This window comes from Gopherus evgoodei, chromosome 3 (assembly GCF_007399415.2).
Source record: "Gopherus evgoodei ecotype Sinaloan lineage chromosome 3, rGopEvg1_v1.p, whole genome shotgun sequence".
Lineage (NCBI taxonomy): Eukaryota > Metazoa > Chordata > Testudines > Testudinidae > Gopherus > Gopherus evgoodei.
The window spans coordinates 134,742,185-134,770,088 of NC_044324.1; the positions used below are offsets into that span (position 1 = coordinate 134,742,185).

General features: G+C 40.1%; 1 protein-coding gene across 10 annotated transcripts in view; it reads left to right on the forward strand.

Moving 5' to 3' along the window:
* Nucleotides 1-27,904, forward strand: part of QKI (QKI, KH domain containing RNA binding) — a 340,409-nt gene that overhangs the window by 216,032 nt on the left and 96,473 nt on the right. The window lies entirely within an intron of this gene.

The window sequence follows — 27,904 nt, forward strand, 5'->3', positions numbered from 1 at the left end:
CCAAGCACAGTCTGGTCCACAAAAAGCAGTGTCATATTTTGCTGTATAATAGTTGCATTAATCTTTTAATAAAATAGAAAAAAAATCTGAATTAAGCATGTATAGAGTATAAATGAGGGCATACTCCCAATACATAAGAACGGCCGTACTGGGTCAGACCAAAGGTCCATCTAGCCTACTATCTGTCTACCAACAGTGGCCAATGCCAGGTGCCCCAGAGAGAGTGAAGCTAAGAGACGATGATCAAGTGATCTCTCTCCTGCCATCCATCTCCATCCTCTGATGAACGGAGGCTAGGGACACCATTCTTTACCCTTCCTGGCTAATAGCCATTTATGGACTTAGCCACCATGAATTTATCCAGTTCCCTTTTAAACATTGTTATAGTCCCAGCCTTCACAACCTCCTCAGGTAAGGAGTTCCACAAGTTGACTGTGCGCTGTGTGAAGAAGAACTTCCTTTTATTTGTTTTAAACCTGCTACCTATTAATTTCATTTGGTGACCCCTAGTTCTTGTATTATGGGAATAAGTAAATAACTTTTCCTTATCCACTTTCTCCACATCACTCAGGATTTTATATACCTCTATCATATCCCCCCTTAGCCTCCTCTTTTCCAAGCTGAAGAGGCCTACCCTCTTTAATCTTTCCTCATATGAGACCCTCTCCAAACCCCTAATCATTTTAGTTGCCCTTTTCTGAACCTTTTCTAGTGCTAGAATATCTTGTTTGAGGTGAGGAGACCACATCTGTACACAGTATTCAAGATGTGGGCGTACCACGGATTTATATAAGGGCAATAATATATTCAGTCTTATTCTCTATCCCCTTTTTAATGATTCCTAACATCTTGTTTGCTTTTTTGACCGCATCTGCACACTGCGTGGACATCTTCAGAGAACTATCCACGATGACGCCAAGATCTTTTTCCTGACTCATTGTAGCTAACTTATCCCCTATCATATTGTATGTATAGTTGGGGTTATTTTTTCCAGTGTGCATTACTTTACATTTAGCCACATTAAATTTCATTTGCCATTTTGTTGCCCAATCACTTAGTTTTATGAAATTTTTTTGAAGTTCTTCACAATCTGCTTTGGTCTTAACTATCTTGAGTAGTTTAGTATCATCTGCAAACTTTCTCCTCACTTCACTGCCTTTGCTCAAGTTGTGCTGTGTCCACCAACATTTAAGTATAGTAACCTCACTGTGAAATTTTGACTGACTTCACCTAAAGCCAGAATGGATTCCGGAGTCACTTTCAGTAGACATTTTTACAAAACCTAGTAGTTTTACAAAATTCTAAAAGAGTAGAACTAGTGGAAATGTTCTTACAAATCTCTGCAAGTTTCTGCCAATAAAGGAGTACAGGAATACATGAGTTATTTAGAAATGTATTGCATTAATGTTTTTGTCTTTCTAGGAATCCCTGCTGATTTGTTCCCCTCTTCCATGTAGTTTTCCCATCCCTGCTTTGTCTGAATGTTGTGTCAGAATTCCTTCTAGCAAATACAGTTGATTCATGATTCCCTCCAGTATTAGTCAGTGCTGCTTCTTCAGTGGTCAGAGAGGGTTGACTTGAAGATACCACAGAGAAAAGTACCACCTCATCTAGGACCCAAGTTGTTTCTCATGTGGCAGCATTTTGTGCTAATAGACTGAAAAGCTCAACCTCTTTAGACTCATTTAATTACCTGTTCTATATTTGGTTTTCCAGATGCAGAGCCCATGTAGTAAGTTTGTGATAAATACATTTTACTTGTTGGTGTTATGGTGAATGTAATTTAATGCCAGATTGGCTGTTTAGGAGTAAAAGATTATTTTTTTTAATTAACGCACAACAAGATGTAATTTTGAGAATTTTAGGTATGTGGCCTTTACCCCCTCATATCAGTTTATATTAAGTAGTCTAAAGGATAAATGTGCCATTTTGTCTTGGTAGCTTTGGAAGAATAATTATGTCTCGTAAGCAACAGCTGTAGAGCTACTAACTGCAATTGATCTTGCAGGAAGCATGTTTAAATAGAATTTCACTTGATAGTACCATGTTAATGTACACTTGACTTAAAAGCAATTTTTAAGTTGAATTTCCCCCTGTTGATTATTGACTTAAATTCATATAATACATGAGGGTTGTATGAAGCTTGCTAAGATCCCATTATTGACAGTACCCAAAACTGCAATAATTGGGTTCTCTGGGACCTAGACACAATACTAGTCATTTCTAACCCTAAAACACAGTGACTTGAAAATAAACAAAATGTTCAAAAGGGATTTCACACGATCTGTTTTTATACTATAGTGTTTGGGTAGTATATGGGACCTGTAAAGAATAACCATTGAAATTAAAAATATAATGGATTTTAAACCCTTATTCATGGGAAAGACTGTAATCTTATGTATCTTTTTAAAAAATATGTTACTGGCTAAGAAAGATGCAGTCATAGCTTGGCTGTAAATTTAGTGGCAAATAGAAAATCTGTGATGAAGTTAATACAGTATTTCAAGCATTGAAGAATCAGACTGATTTCACGGTCTAAAAATGTAAAATTATTTTAAAACCCTACAGTACTCCATTTGAGCATTAGTTTGGCTTCTATACTAATTGAGGGTCCAATCCTGCTCCCATTAAAGTCAATTACAAAATACTCATTAAAATAAATAGCACAGGATTGTGCCCTAAATTTCTAGCTAGCTAGGAATGTCAGAAATATATTTCCAAACAAAAAAACTATTAAAATGGAGTTAGGGTTGGAGAGTATATCATTAGCTTAAAGGTATAAAAATCACAGGAAACCTGGAAATTCAGGGTTAAGTTTTATTCTTAAAAAATTCAAACATATCCAGATAAGAAATGCACAATCTAGGCACCTAGGCTACCTCAGTTTGGTCCTGTAGTAATGATTAGCGTGCAATAATCGTATAATTATGATTAATGCAGTTTAGTGTTTTTGGTCCTAGATTAGATTAAAAATCCATTTCATTTGTTTCATATGTATTTTCCCCTCATGATGACATTCCAGAGTTGTTTGAGTGTCTTAAGTGTACTCTCAACCTTAACTCCATTTTAACGTAGTTTTTCCTCTGAGTATTTCCTTTGACTTTTTTTAATTCTTATTTTAAATTTCACCTGCAAACACTGAAGAAGGAACCCAAAGAGTTACAATACCATGTAATAATTCTAATAATTTATAGATACCTAGCATTGAGTTTCATTTTTAAGGAGAGGTTCACTGGTACCCCAAAACAGTGAAAGCAGCCAGAGAGCACCAGCCAATTAAATTGAGCTTACAGTTGCTTTGTGTCACCAGAGTAGAGGAAAGCAGCTGAAGAGTATTAGTGACTCTGGCCCTTAATTTTACCATTTACTGGGTGGGAGAGGGCTGTATTACTGAGACCATTGCTACGTGAAATGGGGCAGGAGGAGCCCAGCTCTTGCATTCCATTGTGTCTGTGCTTTAAGGGCTCCTGTTGTGAGTCAGTGGCACTGCTACCAAGAGCCTTTTAAACACTGATGCCTAAACTAGTGCACAGTCACACTATCTTTAAAGAGCAGTGACAGCTGGGCCAGTTAATCTACTTATGCCAACCCTTGACAGTGTTCCCTCAGTGGTGTGGCTCCCTCATACCATTGAGCCATTACAGCTAATAGAATTGCTGTGTGCAAATTAACTGTAGAGGAACTGGTGGTTGGGTGAGTTACCTCTGTTACAGTAGGCCCATTTAAGTGTTATCTAGGTGTTGACCTGTGTGTTGACCTGAATAACAGTTAGATACAACATCCATTAGTTATATAGCTAATTACAACTTAATATCTTCAAACATAGCCTGTGCAAGAGATTTTAGTTTTAACTGCATGGAAATTTGAAGTATCTGTGTTTGTTCCATTTGTAAGTTCACTCAGGACAAAGAAAAGAGACAGATCCTAAATTTCTAAAAGGACCCAGTTTCTAATTCATAGGCTAACATTTACTTGTAAATTCTTAAATTAACTGTGTACTTGGACTAAATGCTGTAAATTTCAGGAAGATGCACTGTATCTTTCATACAAAACAGATGTTGAAATCCTTGCTTTAGACCTTGTCTACACTACAGAGTTTTGGTGGAAAAAGGCCACTTTTGGCAGCAAAACAGTGGAATTGCAATGGCTCTGCCACTTTTGGTGACAAAACTTCTCTGTTTTGATGACAAAATAAAACCACGTCGACAAGAGGCATAAAGCTTTTTGCAGCAAACTTAGTGACAGAGCATCAGTGTAGACTGCCATTCATTATATCGCCATAACTGGCTTCCCCCAGTATCCCACAATACCTGCTGTGACCGCTCTGCTCACTGTTTTAAACTCTGCTGCCCTGCATTCCTGCTACACCGGCATGCACCCCTCCCCTTTCAAAGCTCCAGGAGGTTCTGAGAGCTGAGCATGCCACTCAGCTCTGGCAGCAGAGAGCAAACCATTAAGGCGGAATGCTGCTCTGTCCTGCACTACATAGAGGGAGGCAGGCAGGGGTATGTGTGTGTGAGAGAGAGAGACACTGCTGTGCTTGTAATTCCCCTGCAACTCCCTTTTTGGTCAGGACTCCCCATCTGAGAATTGCTGGTCTCCCCCATGGAATCAATATAGTATAGGGTAAAAGCACACAAAAGACCAGATTTCTCAGTTCATGCTGTGTTTCATGGCTGTGAATTTGGTAGGGCCCTACCCCTGAGCATCAAACCCTTCCCAAAGCATCATGTGACCAGTTGTACAGTGCACTACTCTGTGTCGATGCAAGAGCTGCCAGTGTGGATGCACTCTGCAAACACAAGGAGCATAACATGGACATGCAACAGAGGTTTAATTAAAGCTCTTTAATTAAACTGCATAACATTTGTCAACCAAACACTGCAGTGTAGACATTGCCCCTTAATGTGAAAATAGAACTCAGCTTTAAATATGAATCACAACCAATGCCTCATTCTACATAAGTGCAGAAAGTCTGCTGATATTTTACCATGACATTTTGTTTTTCTGGCATCCATACTATTTTTTTAAGAATGATGTTCTACTTGCTTTTTAACTGTGGCAGTTTTGTAAACTTGGAAAGAACTTAAAAAGCATTACTTTTTTTTTTTTTCTTGAACTGAAAGTGTGTCACCTTTTTGGTAGGCAGAGTTTTAAAAAAAACTGAAGAATTTATACATTTTTGTAACCACTGAAATATAAAGCTAAGGATGTTAAGCAGAATTGCTAGTTAATTGGCTTAGCATTTTGTGAAAAAAAGAAAAGGGGATGACGAGCTAAATATGAAGGATGGAGTACTGTATGTCAGATGTATCAAGCGCTGAGGGTCTTCACGAAATTAAGAAAACTAAGAACTGTCCTTTCCATGGCATTTGGTGAACTAGACAACCTTTGCTGTGCTTGGCGCTGTGCTTGGCACATCCCTCTACGCAACCCGCTACTTTCTGATTGCAGTTCGTCTAAGAAAACAGAAGAACAGACACAAGAAAGTGGTCACCAAACATCATCTATTTGCCTGTTGCTTAAAACCATTGCCTAGGCACAAGCCCGAAACAGTCGGCACAAAGCTACATAAGGAGTACACAGTCCTTGGATGTGATCAGCTCATGGATGGAAGACAGCTGGTTGAAGGTGAGCAAGATGGAGGTTATTTTGCTTGGCAGAGGAAAGCACTTTGAGAGTTTGTGGCCATGGTTCAGTCTCCTTTGGCTGAAGGTTTATATCCACAATTGGTCAATTCAGCCCATAGCTTAGGAGTTCTCTTGGATTTAACATTACATGCAGCAGTGTCAGCAAGTAACGCTTTCTACCATTTCCAGATGGGAAGGAGACTCTGTTCCACCTTGGTGGATGATGACCTGGCCCTGGTAATACATGCATCCCTCACCTCCTGCCTGGAGGTCTTCAGTATACCTGGGCATGAAGTCATAAGCCGTTAGGATACTCCCTCTAGTAGCAGTGCATCTCCTCAGCAACACAGGTTACTGTGAGCACATCATGCCTGTCTTCCATTTTTTACACTGGCTTCCCACTGGATATAGAGTCAAATTCAAGGTCTGAGTTTTACCTTCAAGGTGTTTTAATGACCTGAACCCAGAATACCTAAACTCACCTAAAGCTCTGGGATGAGGAATAGACTCGGTAACTCCTCTCAGGGTAGGTCTACACTATGAAATTAGGTCAAATTTATAGAAGTCGTTTTTTAGAAATCGCTTTTATACAGTCAATTGTGTGTGTTCCCACACAAAAGGCTCTAAGTACATTAAGTCGGCGGACTGCGTCCACAGTACTGATGCTAGTGTCGACTTCCGGAGCGTTGCACTGTGGGTAGCAGTGAGTAGCTATCCCACAGTTCCCGCAGTCTCCGCTGCCTGTTGTGGTTCTGGGTTGAGATCCCAATGCCTGATGGGGCAAAAACATTGTCGCGGGTGCTTCTGGGTACATGTCATCAGACCCCCTTCTCCCTCTCTCCTTCCATGAAAGCAACAGCAGACAATTGTTTTGCGCCTTTTTTCTTGGGTTACCTGAGCAGACGCCATGCCATGGCAGGCATGGAGCCTGCTCAGTTCACCATCACCGTACGTTTCCTGGGTGCTGACAGACGAGGAATTGCATTGCTACACAGCAGCAGCTCATTGCCTTTTGGCAGCAGATGGTGCATTACGATTGGTAGCCATCATTGTCATATTCCTGGATGCTCTTTTAGCTGACCTCAGTGAGAACGGTCAGGGGCACCTGGGCAGACATGGGAGTGACTCAGCCAGGTCATTCCCATTTTCTGCTGAGCACCCAGGAGATGACGATGGCTTGCAGTCATACTGCACCATCCGCTGCTAGCCTAAGATGTAAAAGATAGATGGATCAAAACAAGAAATTGACCCTATTTGTTTTGTGAAATCAATGGTTTTTTAGTTCAATCCTTGAGAGAGCCATTCTGTGTGACAGTTGTTTGTGTTTCTCCTTGATACAAAGTCACCCTTTTTGTTGATTTTAATTCCCTGTAAGCCATGTCATCAGTCGCCCCTCCCTCCGTCAGAGCACCGGCAAACAATTATTTTATGCAAAACCAGGCGAGGAGGCAACGGCAGCACGGTGACGAGGTGGATGTGGTCATAGACTTCTCACAAAATACGGGCCAGGCAATGTGCAGATCATGCTGATGAGCTCTGCAAACACGCTAGCCAAACAGGAAATTTAAATTCAAAAGTTCTCAGACCTTTTCCTGTCTACTTGGCCAGTGCATCTGAGTTGAGAGCACTGTCCAGAGCAGTCACAATGGAGCATTCTGGGATAGCTCCTGGAGGCCAATACCGTTGAATTGCGTCCACATTATCCCAAATTCAACCCAGCAAAGCCGATTTCAGCGCTAATCTCCTCAATGGAGGTGGAGTAAAGAAATCGATTTAAAGAGCCCTTTAAGTCGAAAAAAAGGGCTTTGTTGTGTGGACGGGTCCAGGCTTAAATCGAGGTAACACTGCTAAATTTGACCTAAACTTATAGTGTAGACCAGGCCTCAGTAGACACAGTGGAACTTTTCTATCGCAAGGATGCAGAGCTTTTCTTTGGAGGAGATGGAGCTTTCACAAGGCCATTCTGAGGTTGCGGAATGAACTCTTACAGGTCTGAGGATCATCACAGTTCACTATCTTCTACCTCCCAAGTGCTAGGGACACTTCTTTGATCTTGCATTCTGTACCATAAACATATAGCATTATGTACACATTAAAAATGAAAACAAAACTCTACATTATAGTCACTTTTCCCCTCATTGCTTAATGCACTACTGGAAGATGCTCAGATACTACAGAAATGAGGGTTTTATTACATACTTCTAACACCATTGCTAACAGTACACTTAAATTAATGAGGGAAAAAGAGCTGTTAAACATAGTTGGTGTCTTTAGCAATGAGCTCTTAGAAAGTATGTAATTCCCAAAAGACTAGAACTTAAAATTCAGCTGTACTAGATAGTGGTAAAGCAGACTGAGAATTTGTGGGAATCATTTTATTTGAAACTTTAGGAAAGTCTTTATAATAAATATATTCTTCATAATAAATATATGAAAGATGACCTGCACAAAGCATTAAAACAGTTATGTTAAATTGGAAGTTCATGCAATTATATTTTCTTGTAACAGATTTATTGACCTATATATTCAATTGTAGATTCTAGCTGTTCAACTTTTACAACTTAAAATAATTTCTAAAATGCCCCATTCTACATTTAGGGGATTTAAAAAACTTAATTACTAATCTTCATTGGGCTACGTTAGGTATCTAGTGAATTAAGAGAATCAGAGTTGGGTGTGTTCAGACGAGCGCTGCCCATACAATATGTGGTGGAGTAGCTACTTGATTTCATTTATGGAGCTTTGCTAAGTAAATGTCATGAAGCTCTGCAGGATTTACGCTTTTATTTAAAAATAAAACCTTTTTTCAGCTCTTGCGGCTGCAAAGTTAACTTTCTGCATGTGAACCAAGTGTGAACGTATGGGCTGTTGTCTTCCAAAGTCTGAAAACAGATGGTTCCAGTTTATCTGCAGCTGCTCAGAACTTTTCCAAGTAGCAGAGCAGAAAATGACCACAGTATTGTCAGCTTTGATGTTGCTTCTCAGATACACTGTTGCCCAGAGCGTAACTGACAATCTGCTCAATTTGGGAAAGCTTTTGAGTAGGAGTTGTGGGGACAGTCAAGAGGAGAGGTGTAGATTACCTGAGATGACCTAAAGTTTGAATTTCTCCCCAGAGTCCACAAACAGGTGGTTTGGATATATTTTTAAACACTTTATTTCTGTATAGTACCTTACAGCTCTGACATCCAGGAAATGTGACATCATCTCCCCTGGTTGACTATTTAGATTTGGGGAAAATGCAGAAAGAAAAATGGAGTGAAACAATTTTGATAAATACTTTGGGAGAGGCTGAGAACCACCTTGACTCTGTGGAAAATAATATACAATGGATTAGCCTCTAATGTTTGCAACTCTGATACCCATCTGACTAGTGGGACTTGAGAAAGACCTCTACCTCTGTACCAGCTCTCAGTGAAGATCTCAAAAGCTCCTTCATAAGTTTGATGAACACCAGACTAAAGTTTTGAAGATCAGTAGACTTCCCCAAAAGGAATGCAGAGGTTTATAAACCACATTAATGGCTGTTTCACTGGAGGTTGCTCAGGCATTGACTTCTGTTTAACAGGGGCACAATAGTAGTAATAGATGCTGAATAAATCTTTGCAATTCCTGTGGATAGGTTTGATAAATTCAGACTGGAGAATAACCAGAACAGTTGGGACCAGATAGGAAATCAGGTTTAAGTCTCTGCATTGAGCAAAGTGTTTTTTAAACTGGTTCCATTTGGCAACATAACACTAATATAAGGCTTTCTGGTTTCAAGCTGGACTTCCTTGACCAAATCCAACACATACAAGCCATTCAGCCTTGGAAGGCCCTGCAGCATTACTGCCAGCTGAGAAAACTTGGGCTGGATGAACTAACCTGCCCCTCTGCTGGAACAGAGATCCTGACATAAGGGAGGAGTGAAGGCATAATCTTCTGACAGAGCTGGCAGCTCTGAACACCAAGTCTGCCATACTCAGTCTGGCATTACCAAGATCACTTTGTCCTGTTGAGTCCTTCAGAAATCTTGGAGATGAAAAGTGGAGGAATGTCATAAAGGTGTGCCTTCCCCTTCCCCCCCACCCTCCCGCCACGGGGGGGAAGAGGGAGGGAGTACCTTGTTTGCTGTCATGCAAAACCTCAGATATTTGTAGTCAACAAATCTCCCTGCCTAGCCCCACCTGACAAATATCAGACTAACCGCTAACTGCCTGAGTGACAACTTGTGTTGATCTACACATGAGGGGCTGAAATCAATGGCTAAGGTATTCTTTACTCTTTCTAGGTGTATAGCTGTTGGGGTTACATGGTTCCAGATGAATCATTCACGCAGATTGATTGCTTCCTGTTACAACAGCAGTGAATGAGCTCTCCACATCTGATTAGATAGATGGTAACCATGCCATCTGAGAGTATTGTCTGGCTCTCCTCTATGCAGAAGAAAAGCTTTTGATTTCCAGTCTTATTTACATGAAGTCTCAATTCTTAAGGATTCCAAAGGCCATAAATGGTCAAAGCTCTTAGATGTGCTTCATACCTCAGATTGGAGGCATCCATGTCTATTACCAGCAGAGAACAGGCTGAAACAATTCTTTTAAGACATTATCTGCTACAGTTCATCAGAAGAATCTTTGACCCGCTGAGAATACACTGTCATGCCTGGACTTTAAACGTGTGCACTAGACTTAACTATCCTTTCAAGAACTTTGTCCAGAGCTTTGCAGAAGGAGAGAATGATGCAAGAAACCTGTAGGCCTCTCACTCAGAAATAAAACTTCACAGGACTTTTCTTAATCTGGCAAGATCCACTGCCTGGATGAAATCCCTGAGCCAGGCAAACTAGAGACCTTGTGGAATCTAGAACACCCCATCCAAAGTCCTAAACTTGAGTCAGAAGTAGGGTTGACAGAGGTATAAAAACTGAACATTCTATCAGTTTCAGGGTATAAGCTACCCTGCTGTGAGTTGTAGGTTGTATGAGTCAGTCATCTAGATATAGATAACTCTACAGACCCTGATGGTGCGAGTATGTGCCACAGCAGCCAGTTACATGATGGAGTTGTAGCTAGCCCAAAGAATACTATCTTGCAGTAAGCTCTGCCCACCATAAACCTGAGGTTTTCTTTGCTTCTGCCTTATCAAGATGTGGAATTAGGCTGTATAGAGATCAAGGGCCCTGGAATAGTCCTGAGAGTTGAAACTAGGTATTATATTCACAGAAAATTAGTTTCTGTAGATATTTGAACAATAGTTGTTGTCATCCTTCTCTTCATAGAGTTCAGTCCACTATTTCTTTGGAAATAAGAAAATACCAGGAATAAAATCCCTTTCCTTGCTAAAATTATCTTTTCCTGGAGTGTGGCATTGTGTAGACTCTATAGTCAGACCAAGAGTTTGAGAGATCTCTGCATATTCCAACTCTTGGGATGTGCTGGCAATGCAGCCCGAAACTGTGAAATCCTCTAATAGCAGTATCCATTGGAGCATTGTCGCATCCTTTATTTCTTCTCTGATGATTTCAAACACTGGGAGAGCAAGGCTAGAAAGGAGTAGGAGGGATGCGCCAACCACTTCTATCCCTACCTGTGCCTACTGAGGTCCAAAGTTGGGAGCTCATTTGGAAGTACAATTCAGCTCTTTGGGAGCAAAATTGATTTAGAAGAAAAATTAAGAGAAATGGAAATTGATTTCCTTAAGAATTCAGATGGGCCATAAAGCCACAATTCTGCAATCAAGAAAGAGGACACATTTTGGCTAATAAGAAGTATGTGTGAGAGAGAGAGACAGATATACAAATAGAACAAAAAGGGCAGTAGATCACAACTTGTAATGTATATAGATTGCTAAGTATAGAAAATTGATAAGGGAAGCTAAAAACATTGAAAATAAACTGGCTGATAAGGACAATGAGGAGTTCAGGTACATTAGCAAAAAAGTATTAAGAATGGTATAGCCTTATTACTAGGTAGTGATGATAAAATTGTTGTTGATGCAGAAAAGTAGAACAGATATTTCTGTTGTGGATTTGGAAAGGAGCAGGATGATGTAATTGTATCCCATGAGGATTGTGAACTTCTTTCCAGTCCATTAGTAACTGTGAGGAGGATGTTGAACATCAGCTAGGGAAAAAAAAAATTTAAATCAGCAGTTCTGGCGCCTTGCACCCAATAGTTCAGTGAGATCTGTGTCCTGCTGCTGTTCACTTTTAATCTTGAAATATCAAGAGAAATTCCAGGAGATTGGAAGTGTATTAATGTTGTGTCAGTGTTCAAAAAGGACAAGTAAGATGACTTTGGGTGGTGGTAGGCAATGTGGATCAAAATAATGGAAAAGCTGATATGAGATTCAATTAATAAAGAATTAATGGATGGGGATATAACTAATGCAAGTCAACATGCTTTTATGCACAGTGGGCCTTGTCAAAGAAACCTGAATTAATTCTGTGAGATTGCAAGCTAGCTTGATAAAAGATAACTGTATTGCTGTAATATATTTAGACTTTTTAAAGGTGATTGATTAGTTTCACATGACATTCTTATTTTTTTTTAAAAACTGTACAATATCAGTAGCGCATATATTAAGTGAATGAGGAGCTGGGCTAGCTGACAGATCTCAACAAGTAGTCATCAATGGGGAATCATCATCCTATAGGAATGTTTCTAATGGGGGCGGGGACTGGTACTAAGTCAGGTTCTATTCAGTAGATTTCTTATCAATGATCTGCCAGTAGAGATAAAATTATTACTAATAGCATTTGTAGATCTCACTAAGATTGGTGGAGTGGTATAAAAATGACAGGAGAGTCATACATAGCAATGAGGGTCTCTAAGTAAGTTCAGCCCATTCAAATGAAATGTGTTTTAATACAACCAGATACACAATCATACATCTCTCCCTGTTTCTCTGACCGCAGAGGAATGGGGAGACTCAGGAAACTTGATTTCCATTCTAGGCTCTGAAGAGGAGTGTGCTCTTTGGGCGGACTCTTTTTTGCTCGTTTTCCCCCCAACTTGATCCCATTCTGCCCCTTCCAGTCCAACCTTGCCCTGCCTTCCCCAGCATTGTGTCCTATTCCCATTAGCCTCACTTAGCCAGTCCCAATCTACACTCCTCAGGCTTTGATTCCAGTCTCCTCGTTCATCCAGTCCTAGTCTCCCCCTCTCCACAGCCATTCCCAGAGTCTTTGTCCACCCATTCTCAGTACACCTAACCTGCTCCCACCAACTTCTTGGTGTTCTTCCATACTAATTTCTAGTCTTAGTGTCTTTGTCCAGCCAGTCCCAGTCAAACCCCTCCCCCTCCCGCCCCCCCAGCTCCTTGCCCTATTTCAGTGTTCTCCCTCCTTGTATATGGTTTCTGGTAATCTTAAGTTTCCCTGTCCAGTTCCCAGTTTCCACAGGCCCAAGCTGCACAGCTGGTACATTCCAGTAGTGCAGAGTCTCAAACTCACAGGTGCCCCCCCTCCCTGGACCGGCATGGAATGTATTCTGGGGGCGAGTGAGATGCTTTAGAAAAAAACTCACTGTGCACATTTTACCCACAGCAATGAATAACTAGCAACAGTGATTCCTCCAGACATATCGGGTTCTCAGATGGAGTTATGCATTTTGGCGGATTTCTGTTAAGTTTGCATAGCATTATATGAAGTCGTTGCCGTCTGTACTTAATACATTTGCTACAACACAGTGTGCACGTTTAATTGTAAGCATGGACCACAATCACAGTTTTGCTTTTTCTCTTAGTACAATGGATCATTGGCTTTTTCATGCAACAAAAAAAAATTCCTCCAGAGAAGAAAAGAAACCAAAACTGATTCAAGTGAAGCACCACAGCAGATATCTGTATATGTACTTGTGTGGTGTGGGGAGGCGTCAACTACCGCAGACACAAAGAAGCGGGCCACAATTAAATAATTTTGAGAACCACTGCAATAGTGTAAATGTGCAGAGGTCATCATGAAGACCTTGGTTATGTAAGAAAACTTTCATTTCTTAATGGTTACACCATTTTCTCATTTTTGATAATGGATCCCCATCATGTCATTTATCTCAGAGTACTTGATTTAGTCCAGGGGGTCTCAAACTGGGGGTGGGGAGGTCATTACATGCAAGTTGCGAGCTGTCAACTTCCACCCCAAACACTGCTTGCCTCTAGCATTTATAATGGTGTTAAATATATTAAAAAGGGTGTTTAATTTATTGTGGAGGGGGTCACACTCAGAGGCTTGCGACGTGAAAGGGGTTGCCAGAGACCCACTGATTTAGTTCTTTATTGGATTGTCAATATCTAAAGTTATCTTTATGGCATGCATCAGGGGTGGGGAAAGGAGTCTCATGCCAATAATTTACACTAACAATTACTTTCATGTGGATGAATCTCAGTGGTTGTGAAAGTCTATTTTAGGATTAGAGTAAAGGGTAAGAACCAGGAGAGGCTGGATTGATGGCTAGATATACAGTTTTCCACATGTTTTCAGTCTCTTTCGACTTGGGACTCAGTCACCTTTTATTTTATTTTTTTTGGTCATGAACTCTCATTCTCACATTGGATTGTGGTCACAGCAGGAAAGAACAGTGGAGAAACTGCTCAGGGATTAGCTGTGGGTCATATAGTGCTCAGACTGCACATAAAACATATGAATAAAATGTGAGATTTTTGTTGTCACTGAGCACAATTGTTCTTTAAGACTGACTGTGTTTTTGCATTTGGTGCTATTGTGTAGAACAGTGGGAACAATGTTATTTGCATAAAAATGAGGGGGGGCATATTGAGCTGATTGAGGAATTAGTCAAGTGGTGTTGACCTGGAGTCCACAAGAATCTTAGTGTTCCTTCATTTTTTTCCCCTAGGTAATTTTAAGTTGAGCATACAGTGACCAAATTTGCTAAAAATATGAAATTAGGCACAACAACCAGCAATGACTAGGAAAAGTGGAAGTGCAGCAGGAACTACAGCAACTAGAGAAATGGATGAAATCAATATAATTGTGGTAAACAAAGGTAAATCCAAGGAGTTCTCTTGGATGGATATAATATATATCTCCCCAATAATGCATTGTACCTTAGAAATACCTTGGAGACATCTGTGGTTGGAGATGGTATTCAGAAAATTGTACTTGACCATAAAAAATCAGTCAGCAGCAAAAAAGTATGTATAAAGATTACACCGAAGACCAAAGAGATAATCTGTTCTGTCTACATGCATAGTTGCAGAGGTATATTTAGTACCAGCTGCAGAGCTGGTAAAATGTTGGAGCAAAACTTTTTTTAAAAAAAATTTTTTGGTGAAAAATGCAGATTGAGCAACATCAAAATGTTTTGTGAACGCATGTCAGTTTTGCCAAATTATTCATGTCAGAGGGAGGGGGAGTTGAAAAAGCTGAAATGTTTGGTTTTGAAATGTTGGAAACCTTTTTCAACTTATTGGTTCACTGAAAATTTCAAAGTATATAGAACACTCGGGATCCAGACTTATGTTAGGTATTTATATGGCACCCATCACTATAGTATCTGGTCACCTCACAAGTGTTAATGTATTTACTCTCGCAACTCTCCCATGAGGTAGGGTAGTGCTGTTATCCTCAATTTACAGATGTGAAATTGAGGCACAGGGAGGATAAATGAATTGCCCAAGGTCAGACAAGAAGTCTCTGCCAGAGCAGGGAATTGACTTCAAGTCTCCTAAATCCAAGGCTAATGCCCTAATCTTGTAATGAAAGGCATAATCTCAAAATAAAATTTTAAATTATTGAGCATTTAGATTGGTCCAGGAAGTTAGAAACAAGTGGCCATGGGAACACTTCAGATATTTCATATTTTTAAAACAAGATTATTGTTTTAACAGATTTTTTTTTAAAAGTCAGATTTTTTTTCCTATAGGAAAATCCCATTTAGAACAGATTTATTTTTCTTTAAAGCTCTGTAAGTGTCTTATGCACAGAGTTCCATTGCAAATTGCACATGGAACTGGTGACCAAGTTGTGGAAGTGTCCCTGGGTGAGAGCCTCAGCCATGCTCCAGACCCTTCATGCCATGTAGAAGGCTGGAGCAGCATAAAGGGGCATCTGTTGCAGGAGTTGTGAAAGACAGCCATAATGCTGCCTCCCAAGGACCACCTAATAACTCTGCCTAAGGGGCATGCAAGGGTGGGGCTGGAAGCAGAGCTCTGCTGGTGCTGCAACCGTGTCTCACGATGCTGTGGATATTCCACACAGCGCTGCAGCCCATAGGGAAGATATGGGAGGCTGTAGTAACTTAGATCCACAGGACTGTTATGTTAGTGGTCGCTCCCAACTCCCAGCAAAGCCCAGGATTGGCTCAAAAGCATTATAACCTTGCCCTGTCCTGAGGTGAGAGTTTTGTGTTGGGCCTGTAAGAGGTGCAGTACAGTATCTCACCTCATGTCCGTAAATAGTAATCCATGGTGCCATCTAGATCTCCAAAACAAAAAACTATCAGGCTTTGATCATGTCAGTTCCCTTTTTTTACCTAGTGAATTTCAGGTTGAAAATATCACTTGTTTATAACCCACAGTTGTCTTGAAAAGGGGTACTTGGTGTACAGTGTATCCCAAACTACTTAAATAAGATACTATTTTAAATAATACTATACGGTTAAAGGGCTGACATAAAATGTTACCTTCATTTACTTCACATTCAAGGTAGGAGAAATTATGCTCACCTAGTAACTCAAAATATTAATATCATGCTTTTATAGAAGTGAATACACCAAGATAAATGTTATATGTACAATAAGCTACAACATTTTTCCCCCTAACCAGGAATAGCGCAACCAGTCCCTGCTTTAATGTTTTAGTGTTGTTTCCCAGCAGCTTTCTATATGTGAACTTTCACCATTAGGAGCTCAGTAGGAGTGAAAGCCTTTGTTAATTTGCCTGAGTCTAAATGCACAATTAAAACTGTGTATCAGCAAGGGGTTAGGACGATCAGTGTGTTCTGATGCTTCATGTTGTGGAATTACTGCTGTTGTTCAGATAGATACTATAATGAATAAATTATTTCAAACCTTTTTTCTTCAGATGGCAGTCACAATGCTTTTATCTTGGAAAAAAAATTTTAAACTCTGGGTTTTTGCTGTTTAGCTTATGCTTATTTCAATTATATGCACCCTACTTTTAAAACACCAGATACAGTTTTTTGAAATGTTAATGTCAGTAGTGTATCAGTATTTGAATAAAATATTAAATGCTGGTCACAGTTTTCTTACAATCCTATCCAGATTTTTATTTTTATTTTTATTTTTTATTCAACTGTTCAAATTTGTGGCAATAATGGAAATAGAAACCTGTTGTTATAGTCTTCCATATTATGTTTAAGCAACTGTTAATACTTTAACAGATTAGTGAGTTCTGTCCAGTTATCTCAGGCAGATTACCAGTGTAGTAAATTAACCATTTTTAATGGAATTTGCTAAAAATCATGTCTTCTGAAGCATTGTTCTAGAGAATGCTACAAGTTTTGTGATGTTGGTTTCTCAGATGATGATGATCTGGCAACATGAATTTTGCTCCCTGGGGACTATATCTTTGGTACTTGAATGTTTGTTTTAGAAATCTATTTTGCTTGCCAAGTATAACAGATTTTATTACTGTATTTTATTCTAGCGCACCAGTGCAGTACTAGTTCTATAAACGTATTCCCTTGTGAACACATTTCTTTAGTGCTTAAAGTACCTGTGTCCAATTTTTTAATTTCTAAAAGCTGCTGTTCGGGGTTCTCTGCTCTGGCAACTCAAGACTGATTTCAGATGGAGAACAGGTTAGATAGCTGAAAACTTCAAGTAAAAGTTTTCATTTGTCACTTTTTAGAGTATGTTCCCTGATCTTTTGGGACAGAGACATGTACAGAATTTTAAAGAAAATGTTTCCATTGTGTAGCTTAAACCAACAGATATTGGGTGTTTTCTGCCCCTTTTTCCTTCAGGCAGATGAAACCAATTATAGTGAAAAAATTTCGGACTTTGCCCCATCTCTTCTCTTTCAAATATGCTCACCATGTGTTCCCTTTCCACGGCTGGCCTGGGAAATCAAGGGTCTGCAGAGAAAGGAGGGAAGAAAGGGGTTTTTTAGAATGTGTGTCACTGTGGATCCAACTATAAATGTGTATACACACAAGACCAGAGTGTTTTGACTAGCAGTGTCCATCAGGGCTACTCGTGCACCCTGTGCCTCCTTGTGATCCTGAAAAGGACATAAAAGGGCCATGACCGTCTATCTGACAGCCCATGGCAGAGACATGGAACCTGGCAAGTATCCAAACCATTAGTTCTTAGTTCAGACTAAACTTCTTACTATAAGGTGGATGAACAACTGTTTGAAAGACCATCATCTGAATAGTTATCAATGGTTTGCTGTCAACTGAGAGGATACATGTAGGAGTCCCGCGAGGTCAGTCTTTGGTGCAATACAGACAATATTTTCATTAATGACTTAAATAATGGAGTGAAGAGTATGCTTATAAAATTTGCAGATGATGCTGAGCTGGGAGGAGTTACAAGGATTTTGGAGGACAGGATTAGAATTCAAAACAACCTTGACAAATTGGAGAACTGGTCTAAAATCATCAAGATGAAATTCAGTAAAGACAAGTGCAAAGTACTTCCCTTAGGAAGGAAAAATCACACGCACAACTGCAAGGGGGGGAATAACTGGCTAGGTGGTGGTACTGCTGAAAAGGATTTGGAGATTATAATCGTAAATTGAATACAAGTAACCAATGTGATGCAGCTGAGAAGGAGGTAATTGTTCCTCTGTATCAGGGGTCAGCAACCTTTCAGAAGTGGTGGGCCGAGTCTTCATTTATTCACTCTAATTTAAGATTTTGCGTGCTAGTAATACATTTTAATGTTTTTAGAAGGTCTCTTTCTATAAGTCTATAATATATAACTAAACTATTGTTGTATGTAAAGTAAATAAGGTTTTTTAAATGTTTAAGAAGCTTCATTTAAAATTAAATTAAAATGCAGATCTCCCCTGACCGGTGGCCAGGACCCGGGCAGCGTGAGTGCCACTGAAAATCAGCTTGTGTGCTGCCTTCGGCATACGTGCCATAGGTTGCCTACCCCTGCTCTATACTCTTCACTGAGGCCTTAGATGGAGTATTGTGTCCAATTTTGGGCACCACATTTTAAGAAAGTTGTGAACAGATTGGATAGAGTCTAGAGGAGAGAAACAAAAATGATAAAAGGTTTAGAAAAGTTGACCCATGAAGAAAGTGTTTTTTTTTTTTTTAATTGACATATTTAGTCTTGAGAAAAGACTACTTGGGGTGGGAGGCACCTGCTTGGTCTTCAGATATGTTATGAGTAGTTATAAAGAGGCTGTGATAAGTTGATCTCTGTCCACTGAAGGCAGGAAATAATGGTCTTAATCTTCAGCAAGGGAGATTTGGTTAGGTACTAGGAAAAACTTTCTAACTCTAAGGGTAGGTTGTGGACTCTCTGTCATAGTGTTTTTTAAAAACAAACCATTTGGACAAACAGCTGCTAGGGATGGTCTTAGGTTTCTTGGTCCTGCTTCAGCACAGAGGGCTGGACTTGATGATTTCTTGAGGTCCCTACCAGTCCTACATTTCTAAGATTCTGTTCTTCATAATCTTCAGAACCAGCTTTTGATTTCCTCTTTCCACTGTTGTGACCTAACTTTAGCTATCTGGAACAAACTTTAGTGGCCGGGGAAACACCCTCCCCCACCCCGTCCCGGTTCCTCAAAATGATGGGCTTGACATCTGAGGGCTTTAAGCAGTCATTCTGTAATGAACTAATCCCCTGCTCCCAATGGACAGAGGTTTGAATATTTCTGCACTCACCCCAACCTAAATTTCTTAGTCATATCAGCCATACGAGAGAAGTTCACATTGACCAAAAGCATCCTTAAAGGACAAACACCACAAATGCCTTGATCTGTTTGGGAGGAAGTTGTACACCTCAACTTTGGTGCAATTGCAGCTCAGGCCCAGCTGGCCAAATATTACTTTTTTTTTTATAAGACAGAAGGTGACAGACACCTTTACTTGCTCCCTCATGACAGCAGAGAACTACTGAAGGACATAATGAAGGAAGGCCAGTTGGTGACCAAAATGACCTTGCAGGCAGTGATATAGGTCTCAGACACCACAGCTGGCTGCCATGATGAGCATGTGTAGAGCATTGTGACTCCAGATATCTCACAAGATGCAGGCCATCAGCAACTGAAGTAGCCAGGAGTGCTGTCTTTTATCTGCTTATCTAAGATTCTATGTAAGGTTTTAACTAAAAGTTAGTGAAGCATTTGAGTTCAATCTTGAATTTTTTTAAGAAGTCGAATTTAAACAGATGCCTGTCGGCTTCTAATTGGACTTCTTAATTTGATTTCTGATATTAAATGAAAAATGTACTCCCATTATTACCTGTTCTTTTACTTCTTGTAGTCATCCAATCTTTTCATCAATTTGGTCTTGCAATGAGAGTTACCTCATTGATCAGTTTTAGCTGAAGGAAGATGTTGGAATAATGTGTTAAATACTTAAAAGCCTAAACGTTTTGCCCCTTTAAATGTTATGGCTGGTAATGGGGCTGGACAGAGGTTTTTTTCAAGAAATCTAGGAAAAACGCATAGCACAGATAATCGTTTGTTCATAGTATAGACCATATCTTAATTTAAAAAAAAAAAAGTCTTGTTGACCACCACCTCTCCCATTTTGATCACACAGGTCATTTCTCTTCTCATTCTCAATTATACAACATCCTTCTGGCAACTATATACATTGCTTATGTGTAAAATAATATTAGGAAAGTATGATTTTATATTACAGTGTAGAGGTGCGGACTCACCCCTGTGGCACCTCCTGCTGGTGATTTCTGGGAATTAGCTTGATTTCCAGCCAGGCGCTCCCTCTGCAGGCCAGTGATCCACTACCGCTTGGCCCCCATGTCCCTTTCTGGACTCCGGTGCCCTTTTATCTGGGGTGCTGCCCCCTGGCAGTAACCCCTTTCTCTCAGGGTCTCCCCTTCCCAGGGGAACCCCCACCCACTGTCCTCACCTCGCCTCAGTATAAGGCTACTGACAGTCATCGTCTAGCCCCCATGCCCTAGGGCAGACCACAGTATCAGCCTACTCATCACCGGCAAGGTTGGGTTTGGACCTGCTGCCTTGGCCTACCTCTGGGCTGCCCTCTACAACCCCCAGTACCTGTTGGCCTTATGCTAGGCCGCAGCCTTGGGCTTTCCAGGCTGGAGCTGCCCAGCTCCTCTACCTTTCCCTAGCCCTGCTCCACTCAGGTACCCTGTCTCTAGCACCCTCTACAGGCAGAGGGAAACTGTTGAGCTCCTGGCTCCCACCCTCTTTATACAGGCCAGCTGTGGCCTGGTTGGGGCATAGCCCAGCTTAGCAGCTCCCAGCCACAACCTTCCCCCAGAGCTGTTTTAAGCCCTTCAAGGCAGGAGCAGGATAACCACCCTGCTACACACACAGGTTAGTACCTGAAAGTGAGAAGAGACATCTTCATTTCACCAATAGATTTCCTGTACACAACAATTTATGAACCCTCGTAAGAAACTAAATGAAGTGACAGTTTTATACAAGGTCTTTGTAACACATTGCTTTTAAGCATCAGAGCTTGGTTGCAGGCACCCAGAGTAAATTAAAACCTTTGAGTTTTATTCCTGTCTTTAACTTTGCATAGCTTATTTTCCTATTTCATTATATAGCTGTGTAAAGCAGTTAAAATACAAAGAAACTTTAGAAAGAATGAACTTTTTATTACCTGATCTGTAGTCCTTAGTGACAAGATATATTTATAAAATAGAGAGCAGAGCTTCAGCAAGTCCATTATTCTGTCTAGTAACACTGAAGATAGTGAATATGCACATGCAAAACTGAGTAAGAGCAGTTACAACATTGGGCTAAATTTAGGATGCTGAAACTTCTGCCAAATTAAAAGAATGGAGTAAAATTTTGCCTACCAGTTCATATAACTCTTAATGTGGTTTAATTTAGCAGATAAAATAGTTTGTTTGTAATTAAGCTTTTCTAATACTATTTTTCCACAAGGTTGTGTCACAAAACATTTTATTCAGTAGTAATTTTCTATATCTTTTACTTCAGGGATCAGCAGCCTTTGGCACGCGGCTTGCCACAGTAAGCACCCTGGCAGGCTGGGCCAGTTTGTTTATCTGCCACATTGGCAGGTTCAGCTGATCGCGGCTCCCACTGGCAGCCATTCACCACTCTAGGCCAATGGGGGCTGCAGGAAGGTCGGCCAGCACATCCCTCGTCCTGTGCCGCTTCCCGCAGCCCCCATTGACCTGGAGCGGCGAACTGCAGCCAGTGGGAGCCGCAATCAGCCGAATCTGCTGACATGGCAGGTAAACAAATCAGCCCAGCCCACCAGGGTGTTTACCCTGGCGAGCTGCGTGCCAAAGATTGCTGATCCCTGTTCTACTTCTTACCACTTCTCATATATAATTTAGCAAAACTAGTCGGAAGACAGTGAGAGTCTAAAATACTACTTTTTTATTTTGAATACATTTGTCTGAAAATTTATTTTTCAGAACATTCTTTTTATTCTGTTTTTTTTCTGCTCAGAATAAAAAGACTCTTTACTCCACGTGGTTATTCTGGCTGCTTTGTCAGCAAATGTATTTGGCTCAACAGTAATTGTTCAGATCTCTTGTATAAAAGTAATACTGAGAAGTATTAATTCAAAACACCAAAGTGGCATTGGCCCTGCCAGCCTGGCTAAATTGCTCACTTAAGGCAGCTGGAACTTGTAATTCTTTTATTCTGTCTCCTCTGCAACCCACTCCTAACCATTCTTTTGTCACCTTGCCTTTCCTCTTTTCCCTATCTCCTAAATTAAGTTAAAATAATAATAAAAAAAACTATATTGGTAACTTTAAGTCAGCTTCCTCAATGAAACTTAAATTTCCAAGATGTTCAATCTCCACTTACTTTTTATGGCAGCCCCGGTACAGGAGACAATTTCTGAGATTTACTGCTTGAAGAGGACTGGTATATTTTAAGTAAAGATTTGATTGAATTGGGAGCAGATTTGTCTCCCAAATAAGTTTCTTCGAAATTTGGGAGGGGGACAAGAGAGAATAGGGGGATTGCAGCTCTAAACTATTGCTTCCTTCTGTTCCCCCCCATGATCCTAGCTGCTAAATCCACAGATTACATAGGACTGGAAGGGACTTCCTGGCTCAATGAGTCCAGTCCTGTGCTGGCAATCCTGATATATAATCTCATTAATAAATTTATCAAACTCCAATTTAAAACTAGTTAGGTGGTTTGTCTCCACTACTCACACTGGGATACTGCTCCAGAACCTCACTCTGATGGTTAGAAATCTCCTTCTAATGTCCAGTCTAAATGTATTCAGGACCAGTTAATACTCATTTGTTCTTGTGCCAACATTGTTCCTTTCCCTACTATTTTCTCCTAACCTTTCTTTAGTAATAATTTTACAAAAGAGGAGAATGTATTGCATAGCTCCCTTCTCCTTCTCCAAAACTTTGTTTTTAAGTATTTTGTTTAAGGTAAAGGAATCATAGCAGTAAACCACTCCAAAGTATCATTGGTAGGCTATTAGTACACTTGTCCTCTGATTGAAGGAAAAGAGCAGAAAAGGAAATCTGTGCCATTTGCCTAGTAATATACATCCTTTTGTGTCTTACTGATATGTTGTTGTATGATTGTGATACTACAGGGGTATGACAGGGCATTTAGTCTGTGGTTAAGGACAGTATAATTCCATATTCCACTACAGTAAATAACATGGAGCTAACTACAAGAAATAATGAATCTAGAATACATCTAAGACTATCGTGTTACATATGGCACCTTTTAAATCCTAGTGATATAGCAGAATTATAATTTATCTACAAAGTAGTTAATGTTTTCAGTATTAGTTTTGTGGTTCTCATTAAATTCAAAGTATTTAATAAATACCAAGTAACAAAGACCACCTCATCTGCAAATAAGAGAATTAATTTTTTCTCTAGTTCTGTTAATTACTTTTCTCTAGTTCTGTTAATTATTTTAAAGTTACAGCTCTGTAAGTCTATCAAAAGTGTTGTGCTTTCCACTGCTGACAGATTGGAACTTTCATAAAGAGATTATATTGTTTCCCCTCAGTTGAGCACTACTCTATTTAGCGTCATTGCACCAGATCAGTTTTCATTCTTAGAGAAATTGTGACAGAATTGGCTATCTTTCTGTATTTTATTTATTTACACTATGAACAGAGGTGGTTCAAATTGGATGGAGACAATCCCCTCTGCAGAAACATCAGTTCATTTAGCATGTCCCTCCTACTCCAGGACACCTTTCCTTGTCATTGTCCCTCTTGGACTACAACCGTTCTTTTGACAGTCCTCTAAGGGCTCCAGATGTTGTCTCTGACCCTTCCTCACCAATAATCCACACAGTTGCAGTGGAATGCTCCTCTTCCTGATGATTTATGAATTTCTAGTGCAAAAGTAAAAGTAAGCAGTAGATTATCATACTGTTCTCTGCTGGTTTAACAATGTTGATCTGATTTCTCATAATAGAATTTTAAAAATATGGTTCAGGTTGGTTCCTATTAAGGTTCTGTTTGTTTCCATCTTTATAAAAGAAAATTTAACTTACTCTTGCTTAAGATAATCTTTTAAAGTTGAATCTGAATTGTGTAAATGGTCATTTACTCTGAGATGAAAGCCAAGGTACCAGAGTGTTGACCGTGATATAGTGAGTGGGCCAAATACATCTCAAATGTCCTTTGGTGAATTCATCTGTAGCAGATTAAATTATTGCAGAGAGCACATAGTGAATCTTCCGAGCTTTTGATGTCAGACTGTACTCCTGTAAATGAAGGTTATTTTTCTCTTCTCTCAGCTCCTGAAATTCATATAAGTAATCTTCCAATCAGTATTATTTAAAGTGTTACTTAACATTTGTGTAAAAATAGAAGTTTAAATGGCACACTTCCTGAGAATCTCCATAGCTGATACAGTACATGTGAGGAGAAATATTTTATTTATTGATACAGTTTATGTTCATATATGTCTTCCCATTCCTCCAGTATAACAAATCATACTCATAGAAATGTAAGACTGTTAATTGACAGCTGAACACTTCTCACTTTTGCAGTGGAGTTTTTAAAAGGTGAACGTGGCGGCTGACTCTTTGACCAAATATAGAATCATAAAATTCAGACCTGGAAGGGACCTCTGTAGGTCAACTAATTCAGTCCTCAGCACTGAGGCAGGACTAAGGATTGTCTAGACCAGTGGCAGGCAACCTGCGGTCCATCAGGGTAATCTTATTGCAGGCCGCGAGACATTTTGCTGATGTTCACCGTCCACGGGCTCAGCCCTCTGCAGCTCCCAGTGGCCACGGTTTGTCATTCCCAGCCAATGGGAGCTGCAGGAAACAGGTGTGCCTAGCCTGTTCTTGGTCTTTCTGTTGCTTCTTGTGTGTGTGTAAAATGTTTTGTTGTCCTTAGCTACCTTAATTTCATTTTTGGCCTTTCTAATTTTGTCCCTCCATGGTTGTAGTGTGTTTAATGTTCATTCTTCATAATATGACCTAGTTTCCACTTTTTGTACTACTTTTTTGAGTTTCAGATCATTTAACATCTCCTGGTTAAGCCAATGGCTCTTGTATCGTACTTCCTATCTTTCTGACACATTGGGATAGTTTCCTCTTGTGCCCTTAATAAAGTTTCTTTAAAAACTGCCAACCCTCCTGAACTCTTTATTTCTTTAGACTTGCTTCCCATGGGATCCTACTTACCAAATCTGAGTTTGCTCAAGTCTGCCTTCTTGAAGATTTTTGTCTTTATTCTGCTGTTTTCCCTTCTGTTGTTCTTTAAAATCATGCATCTGAGGAAGTGGGTATTCACCCACGAAAGCTCATGCTCCAAAACGTCTGTTAGTCTATAAGGTGCCACAGGATTCTTTGCTGCTTTTAAAATCATGAGCTCTGTCATTTCATGATCACTTTCCCCCAAGCTGCCTTCTATCTTCAAATTCTCAACTAGTTCCTCCCTGTCAGAATCAAATCTCCTGTAGTCGCTCTCTCTACCTTCTGTAATAAATAAATAAATAAAATTTTAAAAATAAATTGTTTCCAGTGCATTCCAAGTAATTGGATAATCTGTGCCCTGCTGTATTATTTTCCCAACAGATGTCTGGATAGCTCAAGTCCTGTGTTTTGAATGATTTTGTTCTTTTAAAAGAAGAAAAAAAAAAGTCCTCATCCAACTCTTCTTCCTGGTTAGGTGGTCTGTAGTGGACACCTATATCACCGTTGGATTTTTACCCCTTTTCTCCTTACTCACATACGCTCAATAGGTCTGCCTCCCTCTTCTATTTCAACCTTAGTGCGCGTATATACATCTTTGATATACGAAGAACGCCACCTCCCTTTTTTCCCTGCCTGTCCTTTATGAACAAGCTGTACCATTCTATACTAATATTCCAGTTGTAAATTATTTAACCAAGTCTGTTATGCTGTCATAATTGTGATAATTACTAGTATTTCTAGTTCTTCCTGTTTATTCCCCATATTTCTTGTATTAGTTTACACACACCTGATGATCATTTTATTTTTCCCTTGTGTTCCCTCTTGTCTCTCCTTTGTCCCTCCTATATCCCCTAGATACTTTTCCCTTATATTTTCTGGTGCTCTAATTTTTATGCACGTCTGTTCCATAGAAACTTTTATAATGGATTAAATATAAAATATTCCACACTATTTGTTAATGGTGGAATGCTAAAGTTTTTATCACTTTAAATGACCTAGTAGTATATTGGTTGATTAAAACTTGTATAAATAAGAAAAAAAACTGGTTGAGAGTTGTTGGAAGGATTTAAAATAATTTGAGTTAAAAATGTCACCTCTGAAATCAACACAGACTGCCTTCCATTTCTTGAAATATTAATTACTGGTTTGCATTTTTTTGTTTTTTTTGAAAGGTAATGCTAAAAGCTTGTTCCACAGAATGGTCTGTTATGCCCAGTATGCTTTTAGATCAATTTAATTCCAGAATTGTTAAGAACTGCCTCTGTATATACATGGTGGTACAAGGTTTTTTTTCTGAATGTGTATCAATCTCTATCTTTAATGAGACTTAATTCTTTTAGAGGTTTTAGCCATTGTTTTTAATGTCTTTTAAAATATTACCATATTCTAATATTGCTCAGGTAGAGCAAACTTTTTCTATTCATTCTCCATTTAAGACAAAGATATTAAGACTAACTCTTGTCATCCTAAGCAATTAAATCAGTCCAGAGATAAACCTGGATTTTATGTTCTGTTGCCTTCATTTTGGAGGAAAAATCCATATTTGTAAATACTTGAGATCAAGAGAAGATTGCCTTACTTCGCTTTTCTTGAGAGCAATTAATATGGGGTGGCTACTATAGCGTTTCTCGAAATTGCTGAATTTTTCGGGTGATGGTGCCTATGTGTATTCCATACCAGTGATGAATACCCATCTACCACCTCCTGCCTGGATCCAACAGCACCACCAGCACAGGACAAATCCAAGTCAGAGGTTCATACATGCTCACATAGCCATTGCAGCAAGTCCCTGTTGCAGACTGCAGTGAAGTACAGCATTTTCTCCCCAAACCATGCCAGGTCATGCCTCCCCACTTCAGCAGTCAGTGAGATGTACCCTGGACACCTGGGCTAGTCAAATCACTGCTCCAAACTCACACTTAGACCTGCCGGATCCACTCTTGCCACTGCCCTTGGCACCACAGCCCCCTACCCTGGAGGATGCACCACTTTTCTTGGGCCAGAGACCACACCTGACGGTTGTGAGACTGACTGCACTGATGGTTCCACCACTACTGGTGATCTCTTTGGACTCCACAAATACTCAGCAGAGGAACCATCATTTTTCCCAGTGTCCAGGAGCAGCTCTGACTCCTGCAAGTGACAGCTGCATCAGGCAGGGTGCGCACTGGCACCACCATCTTGATACTCATACCTTTGGGGCCTGCAGTACCCCCAGGACCTGACCCCCATGGGCACACTGGCCACCACGCGACCCATACCACCATCCATATCCACTGTCACAAGCCTCACACCCTTCCATCTGAGGCCCTGTGCTGGAACCATCCATCTCACATCCGGAAACAGATACTAAGCAGGAGCTAGTACTACCAGCTACGTCATCCTCTCCTGACAATGTACCAATTCCCCCAGCCCTCTTGCCTCCTGATGATGGACAATACGAAGGACTGCTGCAGAGGGTAGTTATGGACTTGGTCATACCTTTGGAGAAAGTCCTGGAT